Below are 16,310 nucleotides of genomic sequence, written 5' to 3' on the forward strand. Positions count from 1 at the left end.
TTAGAAATAGATGATACCATTTATCTATATTTCTATCTTGAATCATAAACAATCTATGATCAAAACTTTTATCCGATACATTATAAAAAGAATTACATAAACTTATATTAACTAATTTTAAATCAACACAATTCTTGAATTCTCTATCTAATTGTATTAGTAAATTATGTGATTTATAATTTGTAAGTCTTCTAGAATCAACAAATATTCTGTATTCTTTTAATTCTACCATTTATTTTACATATTTTATTCGAAATCTATTTCATGGTGCCCCTTTTCATTCTTACCTTTGTATACGAAATAGAAATCTCCAGAACATAATTCTTCTAGATCTTCACTTGATAATCTATGAAATCTATCTGGTAAATATGTTCTGAATTTATATGTATTTCCTTTTAATCCTTCATATTCTAAGTGTATCTCCATATTTGTTAGTAACTGTATCAATATTTGTAATTAGATATTTCTTATGGATTATTAATTCTTTTAACTTCTTAAATTTATAATCTACTGATTTGACATTTGAAGTATCTTTTATTCTATCTAGAAATGATTTGTTGTTCTCACTGTGCGCTTGTTTACTCTCCATTTATAATACATATTTTTATTAAAATTTGATTAACACGTTAGAATTCTTTTCATTATCACGTTCTCTTTTGTTTCTTCTCTTTTAAATTTCATCTAAAGTATTCATAGTATTCATCTAAATTGCAACCATATGCAACTGTATGAATTCCATCATCTAAAATATATCTTTTATCATCAAATGGGTTTAGACTTATCTTTTCAATTTCTTCAATAAACATTTCATGATCTTCAGATCTTAAACATCTCATCTTATGTTTTCTAACTTCTTCATTGAATATACAATTGATGTAATCTTTGAAATGAATATTCTTTTCTACTTCACTTTTGGTTATTCCTTTTAACTTTTTAGCTTCATGTTCTTTAGTTTTATATGAATACATTTTAGATCTAATACCAATGAATTCAATCATTTCTTCACCACCTAATTCATCTTTGAATTTACCGGGAACTTTTTTATTATCATTGCTAAACAATTCATGATCTTTAGGATAATTACTGAAATCAAAATGATGTTTTAATATTTTTATATCATCAGTTATGTTATCAGTTTTTATCTTTAATATGTAATAATCTGTATCAAAATACAAGATTTCTATATGTTTTTCTCCAAAAAGTGGTTGTAATACATTATAATAGAATTCATACATTAGTAATTTTGATAATTCTAAAACTGAAGCGCCAACATAGATTGGTTTATTAAATTTCATTGATGTTCTTCTCATCTTAACTGCAGCTAAATTTTCATCAAATATTCTGTTACCAATGAACTTAGGATATGTTTGTAAATGTCTAATTCTTTTACCATTACTGACTAACTCAATATCATTTCTATTTCTAATATTTTCACAATTCTTACCATAGAATGCATTATTCATTAACTTGAAGAAATCTTTCTCGAAATCAGTTTTAGCTTCAGTTCTCTGTTTGGTGTTAAAATCTATATATTTTTCTAACCACTTAGATTGACTAAATGAAATATATCTATGTACTTTTTTTAGAATCATTCCTTGATTCAAATAAAACTTTAACATTCTATAATGTACTACATAATTATATTTATCTTCTTGAGTTACCATTAACTTTTCTGTATGAATATGATTTTCGGGTTTAATTCTTTTTTGATTATTTGATAATTCTTCATGAGTTACAGTTTTATGTTTGGGACAGTAAGCTAGATTTCTAGATTTAAATTTAATATGTTCAGGATATTCTAAATCTACAACAAAGAAGTAACCAGTATCTGAATCATCTGCAATATCTAGAATTCTTTTCTTCCAATCAAATTTATCATTATTTTCATGTTGTAAAACTTCACTTATTTCAAATACTCCATAAGGTTGTGGTTCCATCATTGCCCAACCATACAAATTATTTGCATCTATATATAATAACTTATATCCAGGGTTATTATTTACATTCAAATATCTATCCCCTAATACACCTGAAACACCTCCTCTTATAGATTTTTCAAATAATAGTAATTGATCTATATTTGTTAACAAATCCATTTTTATATCTGTAAATTTTAATCCACAATCCCATGTTAATCCTGGACTTGAATAACAATGACAAGGATCAATATTAAAATATTTTAGGTTTACATCTCTAAACCTTTCGAATATATCGGTTAATGATAATACATCTGATTTTAAAAATAAATCTACTAATTGCCCATGATTTTCTATTTTGAAATGATTCCAAATATTCAATGTTCTATTATATACTTCATCTTTAACATATTCATTTTTTAATTCATCATAGACTTATTCTTTCAATAATTCAGTTATATTGAAATCATTATGTGATTTATAGAAAGAATATGGAATTGCGCCTTTATATCTCATTAATTGAAAATCATCATTATTTGGGTAGTGTTGTTTTAATATTTTCAATTCATCATCACCTAATGATTTTGATAAGTTATCTAATGAACTATTTAAAAATCTATATGAATCTATAAATCTTAAACACCCAAATTGGAATGATATATAATTCTGAGATGTTTTAGCTAACATTCTAAATTTATAAGTTGGTATTTTATCTTTTGATCTATTTGAATTTACTCTTTCTATTTCATTATTAATTTCTTCTATTTATGGCATAACTGTTTGATAAATAAATGCGCATCATATCCTAGATAGATTATGAAATATAACTGGTACAAAGTTAATTTTCTTAGCTTGTAAGTTACAATTCTCATGTGCAGCGCCTCTAAACTTTCCGTTCGAATGATCATGGTCTCTTACTTTTTTATCTCTAAAATTAAATATCTTTTCACAATAATAACATTTATCTGTAAACACAAATTCTTCTTTATCTTCTTCTGTCATTATAATTTCTATATTTGTATTCAATAATTTACTAAATCTTATTTCATATTCAATTAATAAGTCACACAAATGATTGATAACATTTTCATTTCTGTAATTATAATATTCACTTTTAATTAGTTCTGGATAATCAGATTTAATATATAACCCGAAAGCAGCAGCTGATTGATGAATCTTTTTGATAGTATTTGTTTTTGGTGGTTCATCTGAAAAATCATTTTCATTAGAATTTAATTTCTTTCTTTTATAATATATTTCTTTTCTATCTTGATCAGTTAGTTCCTTATTTAATGATTCAAAATCTCCATATATTACAAATGGTACTTTATTTTTGTAATCATATTTTTTGAATTCTAATATTTTATCCTTTTCATTTGGTAAAACTAATTTACAATGATCATGATTTTCACATAATTGTTTATGATTTAATAATGTACTTTCATTACTGAATTTATGTAAACATTTTCTACGTAGATATATTTTATTATGGTGATCACTTTCTGTTCTAAAGAATAAATCTATTTGTTTAATCCACATATAATGATTCTCATAATATAATATATCTATAACATCGTTTGAATCATAATCTTTTGATAGATATAAAGGTTCTAATGTATAATGTTTTATATTGTTACCTTTTGTATTTGGTAATTTGATTAAATCAAATACATTTATTCTTAAATTATTATCTCTTTCTATCTTTGGGATGTTTTTAATTCTAACAGGATACTTATCTATCTTATAATTATTTTCAAATGGTTTATAATGAGTTAATATACAAATATTATAAGTTGCAGGATGTAAACTACTTATAATTGTCCATAGAAAACATTTATCATCTTCATTTTGTACTATTACAGCATTAGTTTTAAATGGTAGTTTGATATAACTCGATGCTTCAATATCTGGTTCTTTATAATATGATACATTATTTTCATCAATTGGTTTTGATTTAGTTAACTTATTATATTTTGTGTTATAAACATGTAAAGTCATAAATATTATTTCATCAAATATCAAACCAGATCCTTCAAAATATTTCTCTTCTATTTTAGTTTTTACTTCATTATAACATTTATCTTATTTATCATCTATATGTTGTTTATATATAATATGTTGTGAATGAGAATTTATATTATATATTGGTTTATCTTCAGATTTTATAAACTTTACTTTAACCGATATACTAATTTTAGGATATTCAACATCAGTTATTATTTTTATTATTTCTTTCATATTTTCTAAACGTTTTTTATTTTCTTCTAATGTTTTTCCTTTATGAAATTTAAACTCGATTGCTGCTGGGCCAATATCACTTTTAAATGCTTCGGTTATCTCTATGTCTTTTTTATTATCTAATGAATTAATATAATTTCTTACATCTTCCATGTATGGTCTTTTATTGTTTAATTTATGTTTTATGCTTTTAATTGTCTTCTGTTTCTTATCATTATCTTTATCAAAATAATCTTCACCTAAAATAACATTATTCATATTTCTAATATGACTTTTAGATTTTAAATGTTCATTATAATATCTTTTATCACTGAATGATTGATTACATGTATCACATTTGTATGTTTCTTTTTCATTCTTTAATTCATCTAATTTAGTTTCTAATATATCATCTTTATATTCTAGTTTCAATTTATTCTCTAAATGTGTTTTAGTTTTATTGTGTCTTGCTTTTTGGGATTTATCTATATTGATATTACATGTTGGACAGTAGTACTTATTTGCTTCCATTTTAATACTAAAATTTTTATTAAAATTGATTTTAGACGTTCAATGATTTATATCATGTATTATTTAAATCACACTTTACTAACACTTTTAATGTTAAAAAATCTAACTCATACAAATATGAATATTGAAATAATGTTGTAAATATATATCTATATATCTATTCTATAAGAGCTTACACTTTTATATTGAATAATCTATCAATTTAAATGTTATTCATGTTTATGATTATTTTAAGAGTAATAGGGGTAATAGGCTTTCAGGTTAAAGGTTGAATGGTCGAGTTCATTAAAAACAAATTATTAAAAGTAATTTAAAACTAAAATATATTTTCATAACCGTATGCATTTCAGTTGAATAATAGAATAATTATTATTATTTGAATATATTTGATTATATGAATTTGTGTATTGTAATAACGACGGATTTTTTCTGTCTTTATACATATTCAATTTGTCTATGCTCAATATTTAAACAGTCATCAAATAGCTGCCTGCATTTCTCAATAAAATCGGTATATGCTAGGTCGGTGTCATTTGGAGTAATACCTCATACCAATTTTCTGTCATAAGCCGCCTTCTAAATAAGTTTGTATTTCTATCAGGATAATTCCTATAGCTGATATATTTGGGTTTCACATGGGTAATTTTCATATCAAATGTTGTGAATATCGGCATGTGATCAGAAATGTCAGACATCAATATGCCTGATTTACAAGTACAATTAAAGTTTATAAAAATATTGTCAACCAAAGTGGAAGACTTACTCGTAGTACGAGTTGGTTTATCTAAGGGGAACAAAATATTTACAGGAGAGAGAAGAAATAACATTATTAGCTAGTCGGTATATGCTTGTCATTAAAAATATTTATATTGAAGTCTCCCATGAGATTCATTCTATCATGGTTAGATAATTAATATAAAATGGTAGAAAATCCCTCTCAGACTAAACAAAAATGATACCTTGTTTCTCCGCAGCGGCCGGGTCATTTTTGTAAAATATGATAACATTTGTAAACAGCTTATTTATATAGCGGCCGGGTCTGTTATGGTAAAATTGATCACGATTTAAAAAAAAAATTGTAATGTATAGGGTAGATAGGCAACTTTTGAGCTTTCCAGAGCGGAAAAACAAGGTATCAATTTTCTTTAGCCTAAGAAGTTGTTAATATTCAGACTTGGCGGTCTATAGAGCAAACCAACCAGGAATTTTCCTATTGAACCTGGGCTATTAATTTCAATCATGTCAAACTCTATGGACATAGACTCAAAGACTAAATAAGATCTAATTCTTTAATTTAACTGATTCTTCACATAGAAAACTAAACCACCTCCTCTACTATTTTTTCTACTTTTAAAAAAGGACTTATATCCATCCAGATAAAACATGCTATCATTATCATATTCGCTTCTGGTCCAAGTTTCTGTTAATCCGATTAGGTCAAATCTAGGCTTTTAGTAATAATTGTAACTGGTTAAAGTTTTTGTTAATGCTTCTAATATTTGCATGGAATAATTTAAGTCCCTTTCGGGTCACAGTTGATAAATTAGTAATGGAATAGTAAAAACAGTCGAACTGATTCATGAAACCAATTGAAAGTTTCCAAATGTAAAGTAGTCTCCAAATGATAGCTGTATAGACCAGTCACATAGCTTATCAAATAAATACATGTCTATTGTAGAAATTGGGATTAAATGCAGGATCATTATGGTAGCTTAAGCTATCGATGCAAGTTGCTAGCTACAAATAAATGCACTATTAATTAATTATTCACAAGACTTAAACCGTAAATTATATTGTTTGAAAAGGACAATTAAAAACGGTTGAAGTTTTTCGTTCTGCTGATTTCCCGCTCTAACTGCAAAAACATTACCATTTATAGTCCACACATTAGAAAAATGTTTTCTCCTCACGGTGCGATTCACTAACTGCGAGATTTCGGGGGCTAAGTCTTCTTTAATCGTTATTCCTGTGTCTTTAACAATTTTTTGTTAAAGTAAATATTATTTCGGATTTCACGGTTGCTGAATTTTATGATGATGCTATCAGATGATGTTGATTTTTGCCTGTTCGGAACACGATGTGCTGTTTCGATATCTGTGCGTTCGATTTGTACGTCTATGATATTCACGTGAATTATTCTTTTTTTCCCTTTTCCACACTATTTTCGTCGAAAGAACGTAGGCTTTTTACCTATCCGCTGTTTCCAACACAATCCTTTTAATTCCATTGTGCTCACTTCGATCTACAGATACTCCGCGCGTATTTTGATGAATCGACGTTACAAAAGCACTGTCGGGCCGTAAACATCGAAAATTGAACCCCATTCAATGAGACAACGTGAGGAGTCGTCATCCCGAAATCCACTTGACCGATCCACAGGATATTTACTGCTCTAAATATTATAGGCACTGTCGAGCTGAAAAGATCGATGAATCAACGTGTGTCTTTACATCGTGGATCGGCTGCGAGTTCTCCTCGTCATGAGAATCAAATCAAGTACAAATACATTTATTACTCCCGGTGATTTGGCCGCGGGCTTCAAACAGTTAGTATTAACAATATTCTATTTTCCTTTACAAAATTTACCGGATATTTATTACGATAAATCGTAGTCCGTAGGCCTAAACTAAACACACCGAACAGATGCAGCTGAGAGCAAAATAAATGAATTCATTACTGTAATTCGGCCGCGGGCTTCAGCCATGTATCAATATTCTATTTTTCACACAGTACACACCGATCTTTACCAAATCCAGAGGATATTCACTAAATAACTGTATATAACACATTCTTTTCCGTAAGCTGGACTCACGCTTGATATTCGGTGTGTTTATTGAGTTGTGCTACTTTTAGGCATACGTGCTTACTTGAAATACAAACAAAATTTGCAATAGAAAATCCGGCAACATTGCCAAGCACGTAGTACAAAAGATTTGTTTCTTCGTCTAAAAATGAAATTGATTTTACAAATAGTATACAACATGAGACCTAACCCAGTTACATAGAGGTGTAGGAATACGATGTTTAGGAGGGTTAAATTGCAATAGGCCTGAGACTCGTCTGTCCGGACGCGTAGGCCTATAAAAGCTGAACATGAAGATTTTTTTTGAAAAGCTGTTAGCATTCGTCTGAGCAGGCAGCTTTGTAAACCAGAGTTTTCATTTGAGTTTTTTCGTCAATAATGAAACTTGCATTTTATTGTTCCTGATGACCTTAGTTTTCATACGGAGCTCCGAATGATAAGAGCTTTTTTTGTCTATGAATATCTTTTCGTTCGAACAAATTTTTTTTTGTCAGAACAAAAAGTTTTTCGTTCGAACCAACAATGTTATCGTTCAAATTTCATTTCGTTCGAATAATACATTTTAAAAAATCGAAATTGTTCAATCAAACAAAATCTTTTTCATTCGAACAATTATTCGAACAAAATTGTTTTCACTCACCAATTTTTTTTCAAAAGTTTTTCGTTCAAAGAATAACATAGCTCTTATTCGAACAGATTTTTTTGTCAGAACGAAAAGTTTTCCATTCGAATCAAAAATATTTTAATCAATCGAACAAAATTCGTTTGAACAAAACCTTTGAGGCAAAATTTGTCGGAACAAAATTGTTTTCGCTCAACATATTTTTTGTCACGGCAAAAAGTTTTTCGTTCGAATAATAACAGCTTTTTATTCGAAAACATCTTTTTATTAGAACGAAAAGTTTTCCGTTCGAATAAAAATTATTTTGTTCGATCACACAGAATTGTTTTCATTCGAACCACATTTTCTCATCGGAACATTAAGTTTTACGTTCGTTTTTAAGTATATTGATCCATCGAAGCGTTTTTCATTGCAAAGAAAAGATTTTCGTGGAACTAAATAGTATTTTCATTATAATGAATAATCTTCATTCGATCGAAATAATCTTCACACTCGGACACAATAGGTAGAATATGAACTTGGGTTTTCTTTGTATCCAATCTGCGTCAGCATACACGCGATCGTGGTCGACCGAGTATCCAGACAAGATCAAGCATATGAACAAAGCTAAGCAAAAAACCTGTTATCGCTGCTTTTTAGCTGTATCATATTTTGATATTCTATGTTTAGATATTCATTTTATTGTGTATTATAAAACAATTAAAACAAAATGTTATTCCATATTCATTTTTAGCATTGGTTGACGTCTATGAAGTCATGCCAATGCTAGTAAAATTGATCGAAAGTCGTAGTCTAATTTCCATAGAAACTTCAAAACTCCGTTCTCGTAAAAACATTAGACACAGCTGTAAGTTACTCAAAATAATATGTCAATTATTCACTACCAGATAGTGTCGACAGATTTCTGATCTAATGGCCTAAAAAGTTATTCTATCGCATTTTCTCGTTAGTTATAGAAATACTTAAAATTGAATAAAAAAACTTAAATTTATCTAACTTTTGAATAGAAAAACATAAATTTATCTAACCCCGGTATATAAATACCATAGTCTTTAAATATCAATGTTATTCCTCCTATCAGAAGCAATGAAACTAATTGGGATTTATTCTCAGCGGCAGAATACATATTTTTAGAGCAGTGGAACGGATGGCATACTCATGACTGAAACCCGTATGTGATCGCGCAGGAACGCCCTTTCTAAAGTTAAAACTATTTCATGATGACACGAAACATCAAACGGTAAACAGTACCACCCAACCATGTATTGGAGAAAAATGCCATTGTTAAATACGCCGAGAATAACCATGTTGTATCATCAATCAGTTGACTGACAGTTTATTGTAAAATTCCATCGGTTCGGCTATATTCTACGATAAGTTTTCACTTAAAGATGCTCGCCCGCTTCCTGCTCACTGACGAGCGGGCGGTAGCAGCACTTACACACTCGGCAGATAGATTCGCTTTGTAATGCGCGCAGGGAAATATATCTTTTATCTTTTCCATGCGTTGAACACCACAACAGTGATTAAATTTACACGTTGTTTGTCGTAAATTGCAATATTGCGGTGGTTATTTGCCGCTACTGTAGTTTTTTGGAATTGAATCGAGCAGCCTCGGTAGCTCAGTGAAATAAGGCGCGATGCTGTTGTATCCACTCTATCAGTGCTGAGTGACAAGTGGGTCCTGTTGGCTGCTTTAAGTGTGCGGGCAACAATTCAAATGCCGTCCCGTCGTGAGGTTAAATGGACAATCCAAAAGGGTTAAAAACCTATGTCCGAACGACGTTAACAACCAACGAGAGGCCCATGGGACTTATACCTTCATGGCGCAGTAGAAGAAGACTGATTCAGTATTCAGAGTTGTACAGAAAGATTTACATTGTAACGATGTAACAAGTTTTAAGATGGTATGTGGCGATAATGTTCATTTTCTGTTAATATATCCTTACATGAAAAGCTGCCCGAAGATCACACTACATGAAAAAATGCATCAAGAATTGGTGTAGGCATCGTGCTGAAAAGAAATCCAAGATGGATGGCAACTCAATTTTCAATAAGGGGTAGACATTTCACCTACCAAAATTCTTACACCTAGTATCATGAAAATGCATCAAGAATTGAAGGCCGTTTCATGCTAGAAATAGAAGATGGCTGACCTGGCGGCCATATTTGAAAGCCGATGACTTCCATATACAAATGGCATGGACAGCTTACCTACTCTGATCCTCACACCAAATTTTGTGGAGGTCCATGAAGAATTGCGGGCTGCATCGTGCAAACAAGAAATTCAAGATGGCCACCCCAATGGTAGCCATATTTGATCACCAATGACATTTTTTTACAATAGGGGTGGACATCTCGCTAGACCCAATCTTCAAGCTAATTTTGAAAAAGATTCATCGCAAATTACAGGTGAATTACTGCGTCGAACTTAATTCAATTCCAGAGGGCCTGGCTTAGGCCTATGCAATAGGAAGGAGTCAATTAAGATTAGACTTTTTGAAAAACCAGCACAGATGCCTATTCTAATCACATGTAATTAAAAAGTTCAGTGCTTCTTAGTTTGATGTGCCCGTTTTCATCGCGCACGTGGTTAAGATAACTGTTTACATCGAACGTCTTCAACCGCACCCGCATCTGTCAATCATCTTAATTGATTCATATACTAAAATGCTCACTATGAAAAAACTATGCGGTGAATCAATCCGGAATTTTTCAGTAGAATGTAAGATACTAGGTACCCTTCTTTAAAGGTTTATTTGTTGTATGTCATTAACACTCTGTATTATAATACTTTATTAATAACTTTGAAGCGGCGCGCCGGTAGCGAACGCTCAAGCAAGGTGAGTCACGTAGGCCAACGATCACACGAAACGGACAACGGTTTTGCCGGTTAAGAGCGTCTCTCCACATAAATTAGAGGGACTGTAATAGACCATTTGTTGACACTAACCTTTAATAAACTTCGTATGGATACGATCAAGATAATTCCACCCTATAATTCCACTATTAAACGATCGACGCGCAGCTTAAACATGGCGCCGCCATTTAATACGCTAGTCACGATCTATCGCTACACACATCAAAATCACACTTGAATTACAAGTTTTGACTTATGAGAAACGAAATCTAGCAACTTGATTGGGAAAATAGCAGAACTATAGTTGAAAAAGTTGATAAACCACCTCCGACTATCTGATCATTTAAAAGCTTTACCATCACATGGAACTATTTCCGCCTTATGACAGGTGCACTCTACCGCCGTGATTCGCCAAATCAACGATAAAAACTTTCCCACGGTCTTACTATCGGCATTTTCAAATAATTTAGGGATAATTTAAAAATAATTTAGTGGCGACACGAAAATGACGTCATCGACTCACTACCCTCTTATAACTTTCATGACTACGCCATGAAGGTAAAAACACAAACAAGCAATCATCAGCCTGCCTCAGTGACACCAACGTCGGCATTGCTCTCCGTGCGACATCTTGATGCGTCCGGCTGATCTACCTATTATGCATCACAGTTTTTTTGCATTCAGAAAAACCGTTCTGTTTTTGTTTTCATTATTAAGCAATAGGGCCCAACTGTTCATGGAAGAAAAACCACAGTCAGCCGAGATTACCCTTACAGTTGTACGTTGAATATTTTACTATACTTTCGCTGTTATGCGAAAGTTTTTCTGTAGTGATCAACAATAGATTGATTGACTGAAATGGCAATGGCAATCCTGAAAACTTGAGTCGGTGTTACGGCAAACAGACTATTATTTTGGGATGGCCTAATGTCATAATGTCCATATCAAAAAATTGTCATACATGTACCATCAATCAATCTCTATTGAACAACATAAATTTTCTTTCATAGGAAGCACAATGTTTTACAATGAACATGTATACTTCCAATGGAACCACATAGGAGCAATAGGGATAATAGGGGTTCAAGCCAAAGGTCGAAGGGTCGAGCTCACTCTCCCCTTCAACCTTTGATATGAACCCCCATTATCCCTATTTATTGTTATAAAAATGAAGATAGAAGAAGAAGAACCCAAATTCAAAATCGAAATAAAAGAAACCAATAAATTCTAATCACATGTAATTAAATAGTTCAGTGCTTCTTAGTTTGATGTGCCTGTTTTCATCGCGCACGTGGTTAAGATAACTGTTTACATCGAACGTCTTCAACCGCACCCGCATCTGTCAATCATCTTAATTGATTCATATACTAAAATGCTCACTATGAAAAAACTATGCGGTGAATCAATCTGGAATTTTTCAGTAGAATGTAAGATACTTGGTACCTTTCTTTAAATGTTTATTTGTTGTATGTCATTAACACTCTGTAATATAATACTTTATTCATAACTTTGAAGCGGCGCGCCGGTAGCGAACGCTCAAGCAAGGTCAGTCACGTAGGCCAACGATCACACGAAATGGACAACGGTTTTGCCGGTTAAGAGCGTCTCTCCACATAAATTAGAGGGACTGTAATATTTTTTAATTCTGTATATCTAATTTTACAAGAATCATAGAATTCTAACATCTGTTTTAATGAGTAAATCGAGAAAGAAAATAAACCTGTAAGCATAATAATTGATTTAATATTCTTTTGATTTTTATATATTAGATGTAATATTTCGAATACCTTATTTTCATTCATTTTTATAGTCAAAATATATAGAATAAATTAAATTAAAAGATGCTGTTTTAATCCTTATATCATTTAAATCATTAACTTTTTTATTCTTCTTATTTCTGTGATTTTTTCCATTTAACTTCTTTAATTTCTTGCTCAATTCATTATTTTCATTAATCAAATCTTTCGAAATATTCTCATAGTAAAAATATAATGCTGCCAATATTAAACTCGAGCAACTAAATAATGTTTCAAATCACTACTTCCGGTTGGTATGTTGAAATCATACATCTATTTAAGAAAACAATTAATAAATTGATAAATATATTTAATATTTTAGAAATATTTAACTTCTATATGTTTCAAATCAAATAACAATTAAACTTACTACCCAACAGTTATTCATTAACTAATTTCCCAATGCTTTAACTACTATATATTTGAAACATACAGCTTAATCTTATTCAATATAGAATTATTATTCTTTTCATATTCTATATGTTTGATTGTCTGAAAATGTCTTGATTTATGTGATTTTAAATATTTGCCACCACAATAACAATACACTTTTTCATTAGGATTGAATTTTCTAAATTCATCATCTAAATTACATTGAACTGCAACATCTTTGAACGATTTTTCATTATCTAATTCACATTGAATACCAATATTTGATGAATTTTCATTATAGGTGATTTGTTTATTATCAAAATTGAAATAATATAATTGTCTTTTTTCAATTCGTAAGTTAATCAAATCATTGTAATCTTTAGAAAGTATTATATCACTCTTTCTTTCATTGAAAGGAGTTTTAAGAATATTAATTATGTTTTCATCTAAAGTTCCTTTAGAATTTAAAACTGTATTGAACATTTTAGGATTTTTAACACCATTATCAAAAGTATCAATTAGTTGAGTAATTAAATATGTTTCATTTGATGATATTTGATTAATCATAGTAATGTTATCAATTTTATAATACCTTGCGGACACTAAATTTGTTGCTGAAATATAATTTTTAACTGTGAAATAACTGTGAAAATAATTTATGGGTTTCTTTTATTTCGATTTTGAATTTGGGTTCTTCTTCTTCTGTCATCATTTTTATAACAAAACTATCATTAAAACTCATTCAAATATAAATATTCAATGTTAAAATATGAATTATTTCAATCACACTTTACTGACACTTTTAATGTTTAAAAATCTAACTCATACAAATATAAATATTGAAATATGTTTAAAATATAAACTGTTTCACTCACACTTTACTCACACTTTTATACTCTTTTAGTTATCCATTTATTTTACTTATATTTTTATTCGAAATCTGTTAAAATATGAATTATTACTGACACTTTACTCACACTTTTGTAAATAACATATAAATGATTTTAAAATATATGAAATTCATGTAAATAAAGTTCATTTATATGAAATTATTAAGAGTAATAGGGATAATGGGGGTTCATATCAAAGGTTGAAGGGGAGAGTGAGCTCGACCCTTCGACCTTTGGCTTGAACCCCTATTATCCCTATTACTCATAAGAAACAAAACTTATACATGGATGAAACATGAATATATCATAATTTTCTATACGTTCATCAGATTAAATAGAATTCTAACATGAGAGCATACAGCGCATAAACTTGAGTCCTCATATATGAATGCAATTCGGTGCGTACGAATCACGTTAAATCTTTCTTTCTTTATTCTGTTTTGTCGAGTGAGTGTTGCAGGAATATTTATAATGCTCATTAATAGCTGAAATGATAAAATAAATGTATAATGATTGAGTAGACATTATAAATTACCTGATTTATAATCGGTCGATTCAGAAATATTACTCGAGTAAACCTATAATAGGTGTATGTGCAAGACCATTTACGCACATATGCTACAGAGAAGTCTGTTGAGCTGTTAGGTATCTTCATGTAATGTTGTTGTAGTCATCTTGTATGCCAAGAACAGATAAGCAAGTCAAACTGGTTGAAGCAGTAGAATCTGTAGAATGATAGAATGTTGTAATACTTTCCTGAAAGTAAGAAAGATACTTGAGTTTGGTGATCAGAGAAATTCCACTAACTTTGGTTAGACGGCCTAGGACTTCTTCCGGGATGAAATGCCAGACCTTGCAATTTTTCATAGTACTTTTTTTTCTACTTTTGTCACATTTTTCCCACAAAAGAGGATTTTACATTTTTCATGCGAAAGACTGAAGTCAATGACTGACACTAGACTATGAACATTAACACGTATTATGAACCGGTTATGTCAAAATAGAGCCGAGAGATAAAACAACATATAAAGCCTACGAAATACATAGCTGGTGACAAGGATATTAAAAAAATCTCGAATATATGGAGATTTCACTTTCCCATTTCTCATACCATGACCATTTGACTTGAAAAATCTAAGTTATTGACTGGTTGAATCAGTTAGTTTGACGGGTATTAGAATTGATGCTTTTGAGAGCTAAAATATATTCAAACAGGGACTAACAAGTGAATTGTTTGAAATCTATGATAACGATTTTTGACACGTCAAATGAACATTTAATTTTGAGAGAATATCCTCATCTCAATTGACAATTCGTTTTTGACAATTAAGGCAGTTTTATTTTGGCAATGTAATCAAGAAATCACTGTATTCAGTGTAACCCATTTGAATACCATTTTTTATAAGCATTTTAGACTTTACGAGTCAACTTGATTTTTTTTGTTTTTGAACTGAAGAAATGAAAAGTTGACGAATAAAATATTATCGTTTGGCGAATAAATGGTAGAAAATGTTGCCCTATTGTGCCCATGCCAGGTGATCCGCTGGTGTCATATCGCGGAATCACGGAATCGCGCAATTTTCTCTAAAAACATGGAATTTCTTCATTTTCAACGGGATACCCCATTTTGGCACCGGCCGCAAGTTTTTCATTACCGGTACCTGGTAGGCCTATTTGATAATATATGACTATCGTCACTCAATGAATTAACGACACTTCCAAACGAGAGAATGGAGAACCTACGTAGGCAAATTAATCTATCAACAGTGACTGCTGACCCCGTCTCAATAACTTGTGCATCGGGCCGATACCCAAGGCAGTGCGTCGGTTGAGACCGCATCTACGAGTTCTGTGTATGTTACCATTAATAAACCTTAAAGTAATTAATAAACCTTAAAGTAATCAAATAGATGCTGCATTGTAAAATAGTTATAAAAACGATGGTTTATTTAGACTGCACTGATTCACCTGTCGTATTAAGACCAAACTGAGGTATGTTTTAAAAACGTTCAAGAGAAATATCCTAAAAATGAACGGTGTCAGACGGAAACAGATACATATTATACATATTCTGACTTTGAATTTTTAAATTGTGATTCATGTGAGTGTGGTGTATCTAGAAGAGTTGATGAAAGTTGAATGATATTAAAGATTATATATAAATCGGTATCTCTTTAACTCAGGGAGCGACTATAGTTTGGGTGTCCCTATTGGTTATGTACCTAACCTTACCATACTATCACTAGCGCCACATAGTAGAGAGGTGACCTAAACTGCAGTTAGGCCAAACTGACCAACAAATC

At 30.5% G+C, this 16,310-nt stretch overlaps 1 protein-coding gene across 1 annotated transcript in view; it reads right to left on the bottom strand.

The window, feature by feature from the left end:
• Window positions 1–16,310, bottom strand: part of LOC141902133 (arrestin domain-containing protein 2-like) — a 90,861-nt gene that overhangs the window by 38,946 nt on the left and 35,605 nt on the right. The window lies entirely within an intron of this gene.

Source organism: Tubulanus polymorphus, chromosome 3, assembly GCF_964204645.1.
Source record: "Tubulanus polymorphus chromosome 3, tnTubPoly1.2, whole genome shotgun sequence".
NCBI classification, from domain to species: domain Eukaryota; kingdom Metazoa; phylum Nemertea; class Palaeonemertea; order Tubulaniformes; family Tubulanidae; genus Tubulanus; species Tubulanus polymorphus.